We start from the raw sequence: 19,120 nt of genomic DNA, 5'->3' as shown, positions 1-19,120 counted from the left end.
TGAGCCACCATGCCCAGCCTATGTAAGCTTTCCAGATGTGACATGAAGTCGTAGCAGGACGAGCTGCAGACAAAACTCCTCAGACACTGGATTAAAGAATAAAGAGGTTTATTTGGCTGGGAGCATCGGCAGACTTGCTTCTTAAGAGCCAGCTCCCTGAAAAATAAATTCTTGGCCTTTTTTTTTTTTTGATGGAATCTCGCTCTGTCGCCCAGGCTGGAGTGCAGTGGCGCAAACTTGGCTCACTGCCTCTGCCTCCCGGGTTCACGCCATTCTCCGGCCTCAGCCTCCCGAGTAGCTGGGACTACAGGTGCCCGCCACCTCGCCCAGCTAATTTTTTGTGTTTTTAGTAGAGATGGGGTTTCACCGTATTAGCCAGGATAGTCTCCATCTCCTAACCTTGTGATCTGCCTGCCTCGGCCTCCCAAAGTGCTGGGATTACAGGTGTGAGCCACTGCGCCCAGCCAATGCTTGGCCTTTTAAAAGGCTTACAACTTTAAGGGGTCCACGTGAAAGGGTCGTGATAAATCGAGCAAGCGTGGGAAACGTGACTGGGGGCTACATGCAACAGCTAACAGAACAGAAAGTTTTGCAATGATTTTTCTCTTTTTTTTTTTTTTTTTTTGAGACAGAGTCTCGCTCTGTCACCCAGGCTAGAGTGCAGTGGCGCAATCTCGTTTCACTGCAAGCTCCATCTCCCAGGTTCACGCCATTCTCCTGCCTCAGCCTCCCGAGTAGCTGGGACTACAGGCGCCTGACCCCATGCCTGGCTAATTTTTTTGTATTTTTAGTAGAGATGGGGTTTCACCGTGTTAGCCAGGATGGTCTTGATCTCCTGACCTCATGATCCACCCGCCTCGGCCTCCCAAAGTGCTGGAATTACAGGCATGAGCCACTGTGCCCAGCCCTGCAGTGCTTTTTCATACATAGTCTGGAATTTACAGGTAACACAAGTAGTTTAGGTCAGGGGTTGATGTTATTATTATTACTTTTTTTAACTCCTGGGGCCGGGCGGTGGTGCCAAGGTTGTCTGGCTATTTACCTTACTTCTGTTTCTTTCCATCTTTTTGTTTCTCACTTTCCTCCTGTCTTGTGAACTAGGCAAGGTGGAGGGAGGAGGGTAGCAGGAGTAGTAGTGGTCTCCTTCCTTAAAGTAAGGCAACGCTTTGTATACTTTCAGAATTGGTACTGATTCTGTAAGTTACAGTATCAATGAGTATTTATTTTTAATAGAGAAAATGCCACAATAAGAAACGGATTGGTAAAGCTCCAATCCCTTTGTTATCTTTGAACTGTTATCGTTGAATGATCACATGTCAAAGGATTTGGGAAGAATGTGTGGCAGTTTTCAGCCCCTGTCTGACCCTTGAGGGCTCATGCTTGGGAAAGTAATCACCTTGTTGAGTCACTCTCCAGATGACCTGGTCACAGAGTCCATCTCACACTTAGAAGAGACCTTGGAAGCCTAAGCGCTCTCCACCTCTATTCTTCACCCCATTTCTGCTTCAACAGCTCCAGGGACCTCCTCTTGCCCCGTGACTTAGTTTGGATATTTGTCCCTCACCCATATCTCATGTTGAAATGTAATTCCCAGTGTTGGAGGTGCGACCTGATGGAAGGTGTTTGGGTCATGGGGGCGGATCCTTCATGACTTGGTGCTGTCCTTGCAATGGTGAGTGAGTCCTTGCCAGATCTGGTTGTTGAAGTTTGTGGCACCTCCCCTTCCTGCTCTCTCTTGCTCCCCTTCTCTGGCCTGCATCCTTTCGCCATCAGTAAAAGCTCTCTGAGACCTCCCCAGAAGGAGATTCTGGCACCATGCTTCCTGTACAGCTGCAGAACCTTGAGCCAATTAAACCTCTTTTCTTTTTTTTTTTTCTTTTTATTATTATTATACTTTAAGTTCTAGGGTACATGTGCATAACGTGCAGGTTTGTTACATATGTATACTTGTGCCATGTTGGTGTGCTGCACCCATCAACTCGTCATTTACATCAGGTATAACTCCCAATGCAATCCCTCCCCCCTCCCCCCTCCCCATGATAGGCCCCGGTGTGTGATGTTCCCCTTCCCGAGTCCAAGTGATCTCATTGTTCAGTTCCCACCTATGAGTGAGAACATGCGGTGTTTGGTTTTCTGTTCTTGTGATAGTTTGCTAAGAATGATGGTTTCCAGCTGCATCCATGTCCCTACAAAGGACTCAAACTCATCCTTTTTTATGGCTGCATAGTATTCCATGGTGTATATGTGCGAAATTTTCTTACTGTGGTCTGTCACTGATGGACATTTGGGTTGATTCCAAGTCTTTGCTATTGTGAATAGTGCCGCAATCAACATACGTGTGCATGTGTCTTTATAGCAGCATGATTTATAATCCTTTGGGTATATACCCAGTAGTGGGATGGCTGGGTCATATGGTACTTCTAGTTCTAGATCCTTGAGGAATCGCCATACTGTTTTCCATAATGGTTGAACTAGTTTACAATCCCACCAACAGTGTAAAAGTGTTCCTATTTCTCCACATCCTCTCCAGCACCTGTTGTTTCCTGACTTTTTAATGATCGCCATTCTAACTGGTGTGAGATGGTATCTCATTGTGGTTTTGATTTGCCTTTCTCTGATGGCCAGTGATGATGAGCATTTTTTCATGTGTCTGTTGGCTGTATGAATGTCTTCTTTTGAGAAATGTCTGTTCATATCCTTTGCCCACTTTTTGATGGGGTTGTTTGTTTTTTTCTTGTAAATTTGTTTGAGTTCTTTGTAGGTTCTGGATATTAGTCCTTTGTCAGATGAGTAGATTGCAAAAATGTTCTCCCATTCTGTAGGTTGCCTGTTCACTCTGATGATAGTTTCTTTTGCTATGCAGAAGCTCTTTAGTTTAATTAGATCCCATTTGTCAATTTTGGCTTCTGCTGCTGTTGCTTTTGGTGTTGTAGACATGAAGTCTTTGCCCATGCCTATGTCCTGAATGGTACTACCTAGGTTTTCCTCTAGGGTTTTTATGGTATTAGGTCTAACATTTAAGTCTCTAATCCATCTTGAATTAATTTTCGTATAAGGAGTAAGGAAAGCATCCAGTTTCAGCTTTCTACTTATGGCTAGCCAATTTTCCCAGCACCATTTATTAAATAGGGAATCCTTTCCCCATTTCTTGTTTCTCTCAGGTTTGTCAAAGATCAGATGGCTGTAGATGTGTGGTATTTCTGAGGACTCTGTTCTGTTCCATTGGTCTATATCTCTGTTTTGGTACCAGTACCATGCTGTTTTGGTTACTGTAGCCTTGTAGTATATAAACCTCTTTCCTTATAAATTACCTAGTCTCAGGTATTTCTTTATAGCTGTGCAAGAACACCCCAATACACAGCCCCTTGAGAAAGGCAGCTCTGCCTTTTTGGTGCAAGAGAGATCGACAGATCTTCCTTAGCCTGAACCAATTCCTGTTCCTCCCCAAGCTTCGGTGTCCTCATCTAGAAAATGAGGAGGTTAGGCCGGGCGCAGTGACTCAAGCCTGTAATCCCCGCACTGTGGGAGGCCAAGGCGGGTGGCTCACCTGAGGTTAGGAGTTTGAGACCAGCCTGGCCTTCACCAACATGGTGAAACCCTGTCTCTACTAAAAATACAAAAATTAGCCGGGCCTGGTGGCGTGTGCCTGTAATCCCAGCTACTTGGGAGGCTGAGGCAGGAGAATCTCTTGAACCTGGGAGGCGGAGGTTGCAGTGAGCCGAGACTGTGCCATTGCATTCCAGCCTGGGTGACAGAGCGAGACTGCTTCTCAAAAAAAAAAAAAAAAAAAAAAGGAAAAAAAAAAAAAGTGGTTAAGATGGTGAATTCTATGTTATACATATATATTTTACCATAATTTACAATAATTCCTATTCTTTTCATAAAACAGCTGTAGAAAGCTTTGCAGGTCACAAAGAGCATAGCTGGCCACTGGGGCTGGCATGGGGCTAGCACCTGGGTGCATAGGAAACACGGGTGAGACAGGCTCTTCGTGCCTGCACACATATATGGATACACACGGATGCAAATTTCTGAGCCATGTAAATACAACACCTATTCAAAAAATTAAACAGAAAAAGGAAATATAATGGAGCTGAAGGATGAGGGTAGGTGGGGCAGCTGCTCGGGAGGACTGTGGAGGCCACGTCATCAACCTTCGAGGCTCTCTTAGCAGCTGGAGCACATCCCAGGGACTTGGGAGTCCTGGAAAGAGGAGCAGGAGAGGGCCATGGCCAGAGGAGGACTGAAAAAGATAATCTCTGCCACAGAGAAGAAGCTGGCTCGGATGCTGGTGGCCCCCATGGAGACAGGGAGACCCGGGGAGATCACTGCATTCATCCAAGGAAGAATGGGTGGTGGTGCAAACTTACGTGGAGGCCACTGGGTGCAGAAGACAGGACACAGCAGAGAGAGATGTAGGACATGGAAGGGACAGAAAAGAGTGACCACCAGACATGAAGAGGTAAGGAAAGTGGAAGCATGAGAACATCTGCTGGGCATCTGGCTGAGGGGTCAGGTGCCCAGCGTACCGCTCCTTAAAGGAGAACCCAGGACAGGAGCAGATTCAGAGAAAACTGCCCAGCTCACTCCAGCAAGAAGCAGAAAAGGGACTGGTTAAAGGACAGTGTAGGAAGGTCACCAAGCTCCAAGGGCACTCATCAAGCCGGCTTGGAGGCCACAGGGCCCAGGGCAAGGATTAAACCACAGGCGCAGGACAGCTCCAGTCAAGATCTTCCAGCTACTGCAGGAGGCAGAAACCACACCCTGCACCCTGCACTGCTGAGGCTGGCCCTGGAGTCCAGAAGCTTCTGCACCACTGTCCCCCAACCCCACTCAAAAAATAAAAACAAAAATCGGTGCCATGCACCCTCTGCTTCCTGGTGCTGCTCGGGATCCTGAGTTGTTCACGGGAGCACCTGATGGGGAAAGCCTGGACTCGTGTTCGTGTCCCTCCTGTAAGGAGTGCTGGGAAAATGAACTTTCCGGCTTCCTCCTTGGGAAGCAGAACATTCCCCACGTGTACTGGTGGCATTTAACAACTGCAGGGCAGCCAGAGAACATGCACTGTGTTCCACCAGGAGAGTTCCCGGCAGGATGTCCCGGTGCAGACGCCCGTCCCAAGGTGGGTATTTGAGCTGAAGAACTGAGAAGCCGGGTTCTGCCTAGAGTTAGAGATCCAAGAGGCATCAGCACATGGAAGGGAGGGAAGCCACAGTACCCTGAGGGTGGGAGATCAGATGAACCAGGAGAGGCAGGGCCTGGGAGGAACCCCGGGAAGCAGCCTCTGTTAAAGCCTGGGGGAAGCAGCTTCAGAGAAGGTGGAGTAACTTAGGTGTGGGGTGCTGGAAAAATATAATTAAGAAACAAATTTCTGCTCAGCCCAGAAACCCCCCTCACATCCGTAGAAGTAAAAGAAACCTGTCTTATGATTGAGTAACCATTAAGCCAAAATGTGATGCAATTTGCTAAGAGATGACAATGACAGAAAGGAACTCCACCTTTGTATCCAGTCAAGCAGGTGCAACCCGTTACACACATGGTTTCCAGATAGACGGTGACTAGTCCCCAGGTGAGAGGACTCGACGGCACCATTTGTCACACATAATTCATCCTAAATTCACCCAGTAACTGGGTTGATTCTCTGTGTGGTTAATTGGCTTTATCCACAGGAAAAACAAACCTCTCTCATCTATGACAGGAGGTAATTTTGCAACTGGGAGTGAGATGCCCCCAGAACTGAGGTTCCTTCCTTCTCACAGAAACTGGGAGACAGGGGTGCTTTCTGCCCGGATGCCTGCCTTTCAAAGAGAGAGCTCCCAGGGCCTTGAGGAGGACAGTTCTGGGTTGTGAGGCAGGCAAGAGGCTTATGTATGCTTTAGAAAACTTTACATACATCTCCACGGGGCAGAGAAAGGATTTTCAATTACACCTCTTCTAAAAAAAAAAAGTCTCAAAGTCCAGCCTAGGCAACATAGCAAGATTTTATCTCCACACACACACAAATAATAATAAATTTGCTGGGCATGGTGGGGTGTGTGTGTAGTCCCAGCTACTCAGGAGGCTAAGGAGGGAGGATCGCTTGAGCCCAGGAGGTTAAGGCTGCAGTAATCTTGGATGGCACCACTGCACTCCAGCCTGGGTGACAGAAGGAGACTCTGTCAATGAATGAGTGAATAAATGAATGAATAGAAAATGCTCTGAGCGAAAAGAGGAGAGTCTCTTTATCTTTTTGCACCAGGCTAAACAAAATTTTAAAAAATGTATATTTACCTCACAGAGATTATTCCAGGAAAAGAAGTGGCCCTCAGTGTCAAAGGACGCAAAACTAACCTGTGAGTTCCTGGCAGGTTTAGCAATAAAGGAGGATGTTGCTGACCTCAGTACAAGCAATGTTAGAGAAAGGGGAAGACGGAAGTGGACATGGATGAGTGAGTGGAAGGCGACAAATGGAAGCAAATACACGTATCCAGACCATTGAAGATGCTTGACCGAGGAGAAAGAGGTGGTGGAGGGAACCGAAGTCCGTGGAAGTTATTTGTTGCAATAAGAGGCCTCAGAGCACGTGTAGGGTGCTGGGCAGAGCCCACGCAGAGGGGCTGTGGAAGGTTGGTGGGGTGCAGGTGGCCTCACCCTCTGTCATCCTGAGGACTATGTGGTCAGAGTTAAAGCTCAGTCTGTTTCTGGGATCAGGTGAGAAGTCAGCATCCGGAGAAGAGAGGTGGATCTTTAGATTCTGCAGACCTCCACCGCACCCTCTGTCCCTCTCGACGGCTTTTTCTCCATCTCCATTGTCTGGCTCTCATTTGTGTCACGTTTTCATTTCTCTCTACCTCTCTCTTCTTTTTTCTCTCTTTTTCTTAACGCTTGTACCTTTGTAAATCCCACTAATAGAATTTAAACAGCTTTTCAAGTTGGTTTTCTGTTCTCAGAAATTGACTTTAGACTCTCCATAAATAATGTGGAAATTAAACGAGTATAAGTTGGTTCATGTCTCTGCAAATGAATAAAATCTACATTCCAATGCTTTCTTCTTCCAGAGTAGCCCACATTTGATTTTTTGTTTGTCTTTAATTACTGTCACTTGCAATAGATTTTTAAATCTTGTAACCTGGTTACACAAGTACCATGGGGCAAAAGTCTTAGTTCCCGTAAGAGGAAATCAGGCTTGACTAGCCTCATACTGGCTTTGAAGAAGTAAAATCAGGGGTTGATAAATTTGCATAGCATAAATATCAAAGGTCAAAAGTAAACAATAGGCGGTAGAGGGAATACTCCAAATTATAAAAGAACAAACTGTTTAAGCCACAATAGAATTATCGCAGAAACAAACCACAGTCCTTCCCAATAAAATATTCCACTTAGAATTGTAAAATATCTTTCTCAGTAACTCCTGGAAGAGGGTATTAAGAAATTAATGAAGCTGGGTGTGGTGGCTCACACCTCTAATTCCAGCACTTTGGGAGGCCAAGACTGGCGGATCATGAGGTCAGGAATTTGAGACCAGCTCAATAGGGTGAAACCCCGTCTCTACCAAAAATACAAAAATTACCCAAGCATCATGGCGGGTGTCTGTAGTCCCAGCTACTCGGGAGGCTGAGGCAGGAGAATTGCTTGAACCTGGGAGGCGGAGATTGCAGTGAGCCAAAATGGCCTCACTGCATTCCAGCCTAGATGACAGAGTGAGATTCCATCTCAAAAAAAAAAAAAAAAAAAAAAGAAAAAAAAAAAAGAAACTAATGAATGTTACAGCATGTATGTTACAAATCCAGTGTATTATTTTACGCAGCCTTTCACAATCTCCAGAAGATTCACGGTGCAGAACTGGAGGTTCTAGAGAAAGACCATGACTCCTCCTGCAGGTAAGCATTCATTGGGAAAGCAGCTCTTGGCTTATCCCTGGGCTTACTGAAATCAGAATGCTGGACCACAGGACACCAAGGGCTTTGGGACCTGAGTGGCACATCATGTTCTAGTGACGTCTGAGTTACCTGGGTCGTGCACAGCAGCCTCCAGCATCCCAGGGAGAGCTGTGTATGGGATCAGGCTCCAGCAAGTCCCAGGGCACCAGTGACCCAGTGGGTGACTCAGACTTCTGTGGCACCTGCTCCTTCTGTTTCTCCCTCCACCACATATATGAGAGCTCATGGGAAACGCTGTGACCTCTTACAGAGGAGGAAAGTGCATGGACTTTCAACTTCTAGAACTGTGATAAAATCAATTTCTGTTGCTTATCTACTCCTCTGTGGTATTTTTGTCATGGCAGCTCTAGCTAACTACTACAGGACTGTGGGGGTTAGGATGACACCAAGCACCAAATGCCACTCTCTGCTCCAACGCTAAGACCATTCCACAGTCCCTGAATGACAAGACAGGCCTTGAAACTCAAGACTGCCTGGCTAGATAGGAAGCACTTTATGCACACCACTTCTGAACTTCCTCGCCTACCTGCAGGGCAGGAATTTTTATGTAGGGTCCAGCCTTACAGGGCTTAGTGGGTGTTCTACTCGTGTGCGGAGACGAGAGATTGTAATAAATAAAGACACAAGACAAAGAGATAAAGAGAAAGCAGCTGGGCCCGGGGAACCATCAAGATACGGAGACCAGTAGTGGCCCCGAACGGCTGGGCTCGCTGATGTTTATTGCATACAAGACAAAGGGGCAGGGTAAGAAGGGTGAATCCTCTAAGTGATTGACAAGGTGAAGCAAGTCACGTGATTACAGGATAGGGGGCCCTTCCCTTTTAGGTAGCCCAAGCAGAGAGAGAAGGCAGCATATGTCAGCGTTTTCTTCTCTGCACTTATAAGAAAGATCAAAGACTTTAAAGCTTTCACTCTTTCTTCTACCGCTAACTACTATGAACTTCAAAGAGGAACCAGGAGTATGGGAGGAGCATGAAAGTGGACAAGGAGTGTGACCATTGAAGCACAGCACCTCGGGGAGGGGTTTAGGCCTCCGGATGACTGCGGGCAGGCCTGGGTAATATCCAGCCTTCCACAAGAAGTTGGTGGAACAGAGTGTTCCCTGACTCCTCTAAGGAAAGGAGACTCCCTTTCACAGTCTGCTAAGTAATGGGTGCCTTCCCAGACACTGGCATTACCGCTTGACCAAGGAGCCCTCAAGTGGCCCTTATGTGGGCGTGACAGAAGGTTCACTTCTTGCCTTCTAGGTCACTTCTCACAATGTCCCTTCAGCACCTGACCCTATACCTGCCGGTTATTCCTAGGTTATATTAGTAATGCAACAAAGAGTATATTAAAAGCTAATGATTAATAATGTTTATAATGGTTGATAATTGTCCATGATCATCTCTATATCTAATTTGTATTATGACTATTCTTATTCTATTTTCTTTATTATACTGAAACAGTATGTGCCTTCAGTCTCTTGCCTCGGCACCTAGGTAATCCTCCGCCCACATTTTTATCATTTTTCAAATGAGGACACTGAAGCTTAGAGAAGTGATGCTATTTCCTGATGGATAAGAGGTGATACATTTCAGTCCTCAGACCAACTCTGAAGTAGCAAGGTTGTAAGTCTTAAGAGTCGACCTTGAGCCAGGCGCAGTGGCTCATGCCTGTAATCTCAGCACTTTGGGAAGCCGAGGCATGTGGATCACTTGTGGTCAGGAGTTTGAGACCAGCCTGGGCAACATGCTAATACCCTGTCTCTACCAAAAATTAAAAAATTAGCTGGATATGGTGGCTCATGCCTGTAATCCCAGCTATTTGGGAAGCAGAGGCACGAGGATGACTTTAACCTGGGAGGTGTAGGTTGCCGTGAGCCAAGATCATGCCATCGCACTCCAGCCTGGGTGAAACTCCATCTTAAAAAAAAAAAGTTACAGATTCACTAATAGTCAAAAGGGATAAATATGGGGGCCTCATGACTGTATATTACTGGGCTTCTGACCTAGACTGAAAGATCAGGGAAGAGTTTCCTGAAGAGAAAGTGAGCTATGATGGGCCCACTGTACTCCAGCCTGGGCAACATAATGAGGCTCTGTCTCAAGAAAACCATGCAGAATAAAACCACAGTAAGATACCACTACAGAACTATTAGAATGGCTAAGATTAAAAAGAGGGGACCACGTCAAGTGTTGGCAAGGATGTGGAGGCACTGGAATGCTCATACTGCTGGTGGGAGTGTAAGATGGTACAACCACTATGGAAAGCAATCTGGCAACTTCTAAAAATTTTAGCATAAACCCACCATGCCACTCGGCAATTCCATTCCATTCCCATGTTATTTTTATTTAAAGGAAAATCAAGTGGAATGATCTTGAAAGAATTTTTGCCTGACAAATAGATGAAAGATGGGTAGCAGCTCAACACTCCCTGGTCAGTCTTCACAGGGCATATGTGGCCTTGTGGCCCCCAGGAAATATGGCTCTTTCCACAAGTGCTAAGTCCACTCTCTCCACCAACCCTAAGATGTTAGTTCCACAGCACTGCCAGCACTGAGATTGTCTATTTCTTTCTTTGTCTTTTTTGAGAGGGGGTCTTGCTCTGTCATTCAGGCTGAAGTGCAGTGATGCAATTTTGGCTCATTGCAACCTCCACTTCCCAGGCTCAAGAGATCATTCCACCTCAGCCTCCCGAGTACCTGGGACTACAGGTGTGCACCACCAGGCCTGGTTACTTTTTTGTATTTTTGGTAGAGAGGGGGTTTCTCCATGTTGCCCAGGCTGGCCATGAACTCCTGAGCTCAAGCGATTTGCCTGCCTTGGCCTCCCAGAATGTTGGGATGGCAGGTGTGACCCACTGCTCCTGGAGTGGGCTTTATTTATTTCTTTTTCTATTTCCTTTTCCTGTGTGGTGAAGAGATTGAAAACCCTGCCTTATTTTGCAGGAAGAGATGGAAGGCTAAAAAGAGGAAGCAAATTGTTCAGGTCATAGTGAAACGATAGCAGGTCTAGAATATCAGCCTCTTTACTCAAAGCCCACAATTTCCAAATATCAAAACTTCCTTTCTCTTTATGCTCTTTAGGGATTTTATTTATTTATTTATTACTATTTTTTGCCAAAATGGAACTGCAGGTCAAAGGACTTTGTTGGTCTAGTGTCAAATTGGCTTCCAAATTGTTGATCTAATCCACAGGGCCACTAGCACTCAAGGATATAGGTGCACAGTAATGCCAGCCTCATGTTGTAATCCTTTCATTCATTTTTGCTTCTCTGGTCAGTACACGAAAGCCTGTAAAGATCTTTTGTTTTATTTTTGAGACGGAGTCTCACTCTGTCGCCCAGGCTAGAGTGCAATGGCACAGTCTCGGCTCCCTGCAACCTCCACCTCCCAGGTTCAAGCTATTCTCCTGCCTCAGCTGAGTAGCTGGGATTACAGGCACACACCACCATGCCTGGCTAATTTTTGTATTTTTAGTAGAGACGGGGTTTCACCATGTTGGTCAGGCTGGTCTTGAACTCCTCACCTCAGGTGATCCACCTGCCTCAGCCTCCCAAAGTGCTGGGATTACAGGTGTGAGACGCCACACCCAGTCAGGTCTGTAAAAATCTTTAAGTGTAACTTTTCATTAAGTGCCATAGATCCCTCCTTTTTGTAACATAAAGTCCTATAAGCTGAATGCAGATCAGTTTGCCATAGGAATAATTTGTCTTTGCTGGAACATGCTGGGTGCTTGGCAGATGAGGAGGCTGGAAGTGAAACATTCAGATGACTGATGAGCATCCTCGGCAGGCTGCATTGGAGGGGGAAGAGTGCAGGTTGTTTATAAGGCCAGGTTCGTGGCCCTGGCCATCATTTCCTGGCTTTGTGACTCCAGCTTTACTTCTCCTTCCCAGGGCTCAGTTTTCCTGTCCTTGAATGGGATGAATGGAACCAGTTCTGGGTGCTGAACTGCCTGGGTGTAAAGGCTTCTTGTAATGGGCAGAGGAGTGGAGAGGAGGGCAGCAGGGGAGCTGGACCAAAAGCATCATATGATTTGCCGTGGTCACGGAGGATTTTCTGGAAGTAGCTTGGGCATGATGTGTGCAAGGAGACAGAAGGGTCTTGTGGTGGGGAATAGGACATTCACATGGCCTCCATGGCTTACCTCACAGAGCACTTGTTAGTTAACCAAGAATTTGACAAACAGGCATGAAAGACCTTCTGAATGTGACACACGACACCCAGCTGGAAGAATACTGCCAAAAATCATTAAAACTACTCTAATCATAAAGTCAGAGTCAGACACATCCAGGTGGTGGAAGATTTTACAAAAAGAAAAAAAAAAAAAAGTGAACCATTCACTTTCAGTGACATTAAAGAAAATGAAAGGTAGTTGCGGAGCACTCCTAGATTAAAGGGGAGTCCAGAGATGAGATGTAAACCAAAAGGTGTCTGAGACAGGTCTCCATCAGCTTAGAAACTTATTTTGCCAAGGTTAAGGATGTAGAAAAAACCATGATATCATAGAAACAGACTGTGGTCTGCGCCCTTTTCCAAAGATAATTTTGAGGAATTCAATATTTAGAGTGGAAAAGCTGGCTGGAGGTGAAAGAAGGAGGGTGTAGTCGCATTACTGAATCCACATGGTGTAAGAGAAAGGAGGAGGGAGGGGAATAATCAATCACGTATTCATCTCACTCTCAGTAAATTGGCACCTTACAAAAGATAGGGTGAATATGGCCGGGCTTGGTGGCTCACGCCTGTAATCCCAGTACTTTGAAAGGCTGAGGCGGGAGGATCTTGTGAGCCCAGGAATTTGAGACCAGCATGGACAACATGGCAAAACCCATCTCTACAAAAAAATATAAAAATTAGCTGGGCGTGGTGGCGGGTGCCTGTAGTCCCAGCTACTTGGGAGGCTGAGGTGAGAGAATGACTTGAGCCCAGGAGACAGAGGTTGCAGTGAGTCAAGATCATGCCACTGCACTCCAGCTTGGGAGACAAAGTATGACACTTTCAAAAAAAATAATAAGTAAATTTTTTTTTTTTTTTTTAAAGATAAGGTGAACATAGAGTAGCTACCAAAGGAGATACTTAACCTTTTCTCTGTAGCTGTCTGCTTAGAAACAAAAGGAAAGGCAGTTTCTTGCATGACTCAGCTTCCAGTTTTTTTTTTTTTTTTCCTTCTGTCATAGTGAATTGGGTCCTGAGTTTTTCTCTTTCATGAAGACAACGCAGTGCAGGTCATGCTTGACCCTGGATGTTCTCCTGATCAGAAAGCAAAAACGCAATGAGGGATGTTCTTGGGACAACAAAGAAAATTGGAAATGGGCTTCCTATTAGACAACAGTGCATCCATGTAAACTACATGGATCTCATCCTGGTCTGTGGTTATGTAGGACAGAGTCCTTAAGAATATCTATATAGGCTGGGTGTGGTGGCTCACACCTGTAATCCTAGCACTTTGGGAGGCTGAGGCAGGTGGATCACCTGAGGTCAAGAGCTCAGCACCAGCCTGGTCAACATGGTGAGACTCTGTCTCTACCATAAATACAAAAATTAGCTTGGCGAGGTGGCAGGTGCCTGTAATCCCAGCTACTCAGGAGGCTGGGACAGGAGAATTGCTTGAACCTGGGGGGCAGAGGTTGCAGTGAGCAGAGATCATGCTACTTCACTCCAGTCTGGGTGAGAGAGCGAAACTCCATCTAAAAAAGAGAGAGAGAGAGAAAAAGAATAATCTATACTTTTTTTCTTTTTTTTTTTTTTGCGATAGAGCCTGGCTCTGTCACCGAGGCTGGAGTGCAGTGGTGTGATCTTGGTTCACTGCTGCAACCTCCACCACCAGGTTCAAGTGATTCTCCTGCCTCAGCCTCCCAAGTAGCTGGGATTACAGTTGTATGTCACCATGTCCAGTTAATTTTTATATTTTTAGTAGAGATGGGGTTTCACCATGTTGACCAGGCTGGTCTTGAACTCCTGACCTCAAGTGATCCTTCCAAAGTGCTGGGATTACAGGACTGAGTCACTGTGCCCAGTCCCCTTAAGAATAATCTTAAGAAGGTTCTTGCTGAGACACTTAGTGGTGAGAGTTACAATGTCTACTCCTTGTTTTTAAAATTTAAGAATATTTTAAAAGCATGCGTTGTATGTGCATAAACAAATACAGTAAAATGTGAAGAGTGGGTGTAATCCAGTGAAGGGAATACTGTACTGTCCTTGCAGCTTTTCTGCAGGTTTGAAATTTTCTTTTCTTTTTTTTTTTTTTGAGACGGAGTCTTGCTCTGCCGCCCAGATTGGAGAGCAGTGGCATGATCTTGGCTCACTGCAACCTCTGCTTCTTGGGTTCAAGCGATTCTCCTGTCTCAGCCTCTGGAGTAGCTGGGAACTACAGGCGCCTGCCACTACACCAGGCTAATTTTTGTAATTTTTTGTTGTTGTTGTTGAGACGGAGTCTCGCTCTGTCACCCAGGCTAGAGTGCAGTGGCGCTATCTTGGCTCACTGCAAGCTTTGCCTCCCGGGTTCACGCCATTCTCCTGCCTCGACCTCCCGAGTAGCTGGGACTACAGGCACCTGCCACCACGCTGGCTAATTTTTTGTATTTTTTAGTAGAGACGGGGTTTCACCGTGTTAGCCAGGATGGTCTCGATCTCCTGACCTCGTGATCTGCCCACCTTGGCCTCTCAAAGTGCTGGGATTACAGGCGTGAGCCACCGCGCCCGGCAGTTGTTTAGCCCCTCTAGGGCTCAGTCTCTTCACCAATGGGTTAATGGGCTCTCTCTTTCTCAAAGAACTAAAAATAGAACTATCATTCGACCCAGCAATCCCACTCCTAGAAATCTACCCAAAGAACAAGAAATTGTTTTATCAAAAGATACCTGCACTTATATGTTTATGACAGCACTATTCACAGCAGCAAAGCCATGGAATCCACTGAAATATCCATCACTGGTAGATTGGCTAAAGAAAATGTGGTGCAGATACACCACGTGGTCCTATGCAGCCATAAAAATAAAATAAAATCATGCTTTTTGCAGCAACATGAATGCAGCTGGAGGACATAATCCTAAGTGAATTAATGCAGAAACAGAAACTCAAATACTGCATGTTCTCACTTTTAAGTGGGAGCTATACCTTAGATACTCATGGACATAAAAATGGTAATAATAGACATGGGGAACTCCAAAAGGCGGGAGGGAAGGAGGAAGCCAAGGGTTGAAAATCGACCTATTGGACGCTATGCTCACTATTTGAGTTTCGAGTTCAATAGAGGGTCCAGCACGATGCAATATACTCATGTAATAAACCTGCAAATGGACCCCCCGAATACATAATTTTAAAAAATAAATTTTAAAAATAGGCTCTCTCTCACTGTTGTGGCCGTGCCTGAATGAGCGCTCAGACAACAGCCTGAAGCATTGAGGGTTCATAGTGGTCACCCTGTTCATTGTTTGCTGAGAACATACTTTGAGTGGTACAAGGCTCTTAATATTTACCACAAACCATCGGGTGCAGTTGACCATGGTGTCGGTTTACAGAAGAGCACAAGGAAGTTCAGAGAGGAGAGTGAATGGCCAGAGGTCACACAGACAGAAGCAGGAGAGTTGAGCCAAGCAGCCTGATCAGACCTTTCTGTTCCAGTCTCCTGTCACTCTGTGTCTCCCTCTCACCCACTACAGTTCAGCCACCACCTGCCCGCTCGCTTGCTTGCTTGCTTTCTCTCTTTCTTTCTCTCTCTCTTTCTTTCTTTCTTTCTTTCTTTCTTTCTTTCTTTCTTTCTTTCTTTCTTTCTTTCTTTCTTTCTTTCTTTCTTTCCTTCCTTCCTTCCTTCCTTCCTTCCTTCCTTCCTTCCTTCCTTCCTTCCTTCCTTCCTTCCTTCCTTCCTCCTTCCTTCCTTCCTTCCTTCCTTCCTCCCTCCCTCCCTCCCTCCCTCCCTCCCTCCCTCCCTCCCTCCCTCCCTCCCTCCCTCCCCCCTCTCCCTCCTTCCTCTCCCTCTCCCTTTCTCTCTTTCTTTCCTTTCTTCCTTCTTTTCTTTTCTTAACTCTTTTCTTTTCTTTTTTTTCTTTTGACAGGGTCTTGCTCCTTGCTGGCTAGAGTGCAGTGGTGCAATTTCAGCTTACTGTAACCTTGATCTCCTGGACTCAGGTGATCCTCCCATCTCAGACTCCTGAGTAGCTGGGACTACAGGCGTGCACCACCACACCTGGTGTTTTTTTTTTTTTTTTTTTTTTTTTTTTTTTTTGAGATGGGGTTTTGCCATGTTGCCCAGGCTGGAGCGCAGTGGTACGATCTTGGCTCATTGCAACCTCTGACTCCCAGGTTCAAGTGATCCTCTCACCTCAGCCTCCTGAGTAGCTGGGACTACAGACACATGCCACCATGCCTCACTAATTTTTTGTATTTTTGGTAGAGATGGGGTTTCACCATGTTGCCTAGGCTGGTCTTGAGCTTCTGAGCTCAAGTGATCCACCCACCTCAGCCTCACAAAGTGCTGGGATTACAGGTGTGAGCCACCACGCCCAGGCCTGGCATCTCTTTCTAATTCTTACCTAAACCAAGTTGGATCTCAACTCATGGCCTTTGCACCTGCTCCTCCCCTGCCTGGAATGCTCTTTCTGCATGTCCTTCCAGGGCTGGCTCTTTTTTTTTTTTTTCCCATTCTGCTCACAGCTAAATGCCACCTCCTCAGGAAGGCCCTCACTGATTTCCTACTAGCCAAAGCAGCCAGTTCAGTTGTCTACTTTCACCTCACCAGGTTTTCACTCTCTACCCAGCACCCTGAACCACCTAATATTTTTCATGCTTCTGTGTTGGTTTAGAGTCTGCCCCTTCATAGGCTGTGAGCTTGACCAATAGCAGCGGCCTCCTTCTTCTTTGCGTCTCTGTATCCCCAGCCACTAGGATGGTGTCTAGCACATATTCCAGCTTCAGTAAACATTTGTTGATTAAAGCAAGACTTTCTTTAAAATTTAACTTTTATTTTAGTTCAGAAGTACGTGTGCAGGTTTGTTATTAATATATAGGCAAACTTGTGTCATGGGGGTTTGTTGTACAGATTATTTCATCCCTCAGGTATTAAGCCTAGTACCCAGTAGTTACTTTTCCTGATCCTCTCCCTCCTCCTCCTCCTCCCACCCTCCACCCTCTGATAGGCTTCAGTGTGTGTTGTTCCCCTCTATGTGTCCACGTGTTCTCATCATTTAGCTTCCACTTATAAGTGAGGACATGTGGTATTTGGTTTTCTGTGGCTGTGTTAGTCAGAAAAAGACAATGGCTTCCAGCTCCATTCGTGTTCCTGCCAAGTATATTATCTCATTCTTTTTTATGGCTGCATAGTATTCCATGGTGTATATGTACCACATTCTCTTTATCCAATCTGCCATTGATGGGCATTTCTATTGATTCCATGTCTTTGCTATTGTGAATAGTGGTGCAATGAACATACATATGCATGCATCTTTATAATAGAATGATTTATATTCCTTTGGGTATATACCCATTAATAAGATTGCTTGGTCAAGTGGTATTTCTGTTTTTAGGTCTTTGAGGAATTGCCACACTGTCTTCCACAATGGATGAACTAATATACACTTCCAGCAACAATGTCTAAGTGTTCCTTTTTCTCCCGGCATGCGTAACTTTTTGACTTTTTAATAATAGTCATTCCGACTAGTGTGAGGCTGTATTTCATCGTGGTTTTGATTTGTATTTCTCTAACGATCAGTGACGTTGAGCTTTTTTTCATATGATTGTTGACCACATGTATGTTAAAGTAACACATTGAATTGAGTACCTATGACTCTGTTTGCCTCTTCGCCCACCCTTCCCTTCCCTCTTCCATCAGGGACACTGCTTTAGGCCATGCACAGTTCCAGGGCACCATCCACACAATGACAATGTGAATTGCTGGGGAGGGGGCAAGATTTCTAGGGTGCACAACCTGTACAAATGGAGTGAGGGCTCTGCTGTTGTCTTCCCCTTTTCATGCATTCATTCATTCAATAAATATTTATTGAGGCTGGGGCTTGGTGGCTCATGCTTCTACTTCCAGCACTTTGGGAGGCCAAGGAGGGAGGACAACCTGAGCCCAGGAGTTCAAGACCAGCCTAGGCAACATAGTGAGACCGTATCTCTGCAAAAAATACAAAAAATAGAGGATAGACATGGTGGTGCGCACCTGTAGTCCCAGGTACTGGGGAGGCTGAGTTGGGAGGGTTACTTGAGTCCAGAAGATGGAGGCTGTAGTGAGCTGCAGTGAGCTACGATTGCACCACTGTACTCCAGCATAGGTGAAAGCAAGACTCTGTTTCTAAAAAAAAAAAAAATAAATTACTGGACATGTACTATATGCCATGTAGGTGGTGGAGACATAGCAGGAGATTTGACAAATACTTCCCTGTCTGTGTGGCAAATATTAAACTTGCAATAAACTTGCAAAGACAAATAAAGATAAAATTTATAGAGATGTCAAAAATAAACATATAATTGCAAGTTACATTCATTTCTCTTTCTCTGCTATTCCTGCCCTCGCCTTCCCTCTTCTGCTTCTCCCTTCTCCGTCACAGACACTCCAACATCCCTCTGCAGTCACTGACAGATAACCCTGGTTCCTTCCTGTCTGCCTCCTCCCAGTGTGTTACAGCTGATTTGTACAGCCCTGGAAAGGCCAGTGGTTAAATAGCTAGGGATTTCATCAGCCCGGTTGGTAAACTGTTGGTAGCTTAAAATCAGACATGCTATGAGTATTTACACCAGAGAAATAGGCCAACACTACGAGGCAGAATTTGTGGGTATTGTTTTTCTGTAAGGTTTTCAGCACACCACTGCTCTGCCATTGGCTTCCAGCAAATAGATGTTGCATTTTTCAAATATATCCTAATTCTTTCATAGATATTCAGTCTACACTCCACCTCTGGCCAAGTCTTTCCTGATGGTAGGAAATTGGGGACTTTCCTGATGGTAGGAAATTGGGGACTATGTTGTACTCTGAGGGTAGAGAATAGAAGAGAAAGCATGAGAGAAAAGCATGAAAAGGAGAATCAAAAGAAAAGCAATATGGGAAGGAAAGAGAAAGAACAGAGAAGTGGGAAGCCAGTGGAGGGTAGAAACTAAGCCAGAAGACAGGGGGACGAGCCTATGGCCACTGCACAGCGTCCCCAGACGTAGTTGGGTCATTTCCTCATCTGGGGTACAGACGTGGCCAGGGAGCCCATGAGAAATGAGGAAACTGCCTTCCCG

General features: G+C 45.6%; 1 long non-coding RNA gene across 1 annotated transcript; it reads left to right on the top strand.

The window, feature by feature from the left end:
• Positions 1 to 4,169: 4,169 nt before the first annotated feature.
• LOC126943009 (uncharacterized) lies at positions 4,170 to 8,234 on the top strand. The gene is made up of 3 exons (XR_007721678.1): positions 4,170 to 5,122; positions 6,278 to 6,690; positions 7,787 to 8,234. It is a non-coding gene; the product is annotated as an uncharacterized LOC126943009 (long non-coding RNA).
• Positions 8,235 to 19,120: the final 10,886 nt, after the last annotated feature.

Source organism: Macaca thibetana, chromosome 19 (assembly GCF_024542745.1).
Source record: "Macaca thibetana thibetana isolate TM-01 chromosome 19, ASM2454274v1, whole genome shotgun sequence".
In the NCBI taxonomy this organism is placed as follows: domain Eukaryota; kingdom Metazoa; phylum Chordata; class Mammalia; order Primates; family Cercopithecidae; genus Macaca; species Macaca thibetana.
The sequence above is the reverse complement of the archived record's forward strand: the minus strand, read 5'-3'. Positions and strand labels throughout refer to the sequence as shown.